This window comes from Rhagoletis zephyria, unplaced genomic scaffold (assembly GCF_001687245.7).
Source record: "Rhagoletis zephyria isolate East Lansing unplaced genomic scaffold, Rhagoletis_zephyria_1.1 Rzeph_scaffold_21233, whole genome shotgun sequence".
Classification (NCBI taxonomy): domain Eukaryota; kingdom Metazoa; phylum Arthropoda; class Insecta; order Diptera; family Tephritidae; genus Rhagoletis; species Rhagoletis zephyria.
The window spans coordinates 7,207-7,951 of record NW_016178291.1 but is presented as its reverse complement, the minus strand read 5'-3'; positions in this window follow the sequence as shown (position 1 = coordinate 7,951).

Here is a 745-nt window from a genome sequence, read left to right as displayed (position 1 = left end):
GAATTCCTAGCCTTCTATCGTATATTCGATACAAGCACTCCAGTAAAGTTTGAAAATTTAATTTTCTTATCTATGTAGTGCGAAAACGTATTTTAAGACGTCAGCAAATACTTAGGTGAATGCAGTCAAATCGACGAAGGGTTAGCGGCCCGCGGATGGCGCCACCCTTATTTTCTACATCGTGGCTCTGATATACAAATACATACATACAAGAAGCGTTCGCAACAATTCGAGATAGAAAACTAACTTTAGGCGAGAGGTAACAATCCGTCCACCGTTTACACAACTTGTAGAGTAAGTGATAGATAAAAGTTGAGATTTCTATGTTTCGACTCTGTCTAGTGTGAATATCTTCTAGAGTTTCTCTACCGTGTAAACTAAACGGAGTGAGGAAATTTTTGTTTCTTAGCCTTAAAAAAAACTTAAAATGATATACATAAAACTTTACAAGTTATATTCATTTGTCTGAAAACATCATCCTGTTAGCAATATTATTTTGGGTCGTGTTGTCTTGTTATAGTCAGTGTCTTTTTTGCCATATAGGCCGCCCCTAATATCTGCATATGTACATACATAAATATACATTTTTTCCTTTACTTCAAATACTGAAATTTCAGATCCTCTTCATATTCGTACATAGTCACATTATTTGGCTGTAAGCATTGGTAGCAATGGGCGCCTACATAATCAAACAATTTGTGATGCACCAAGGTGCGCGACAGCTACAATAATAAATTTACTGTTA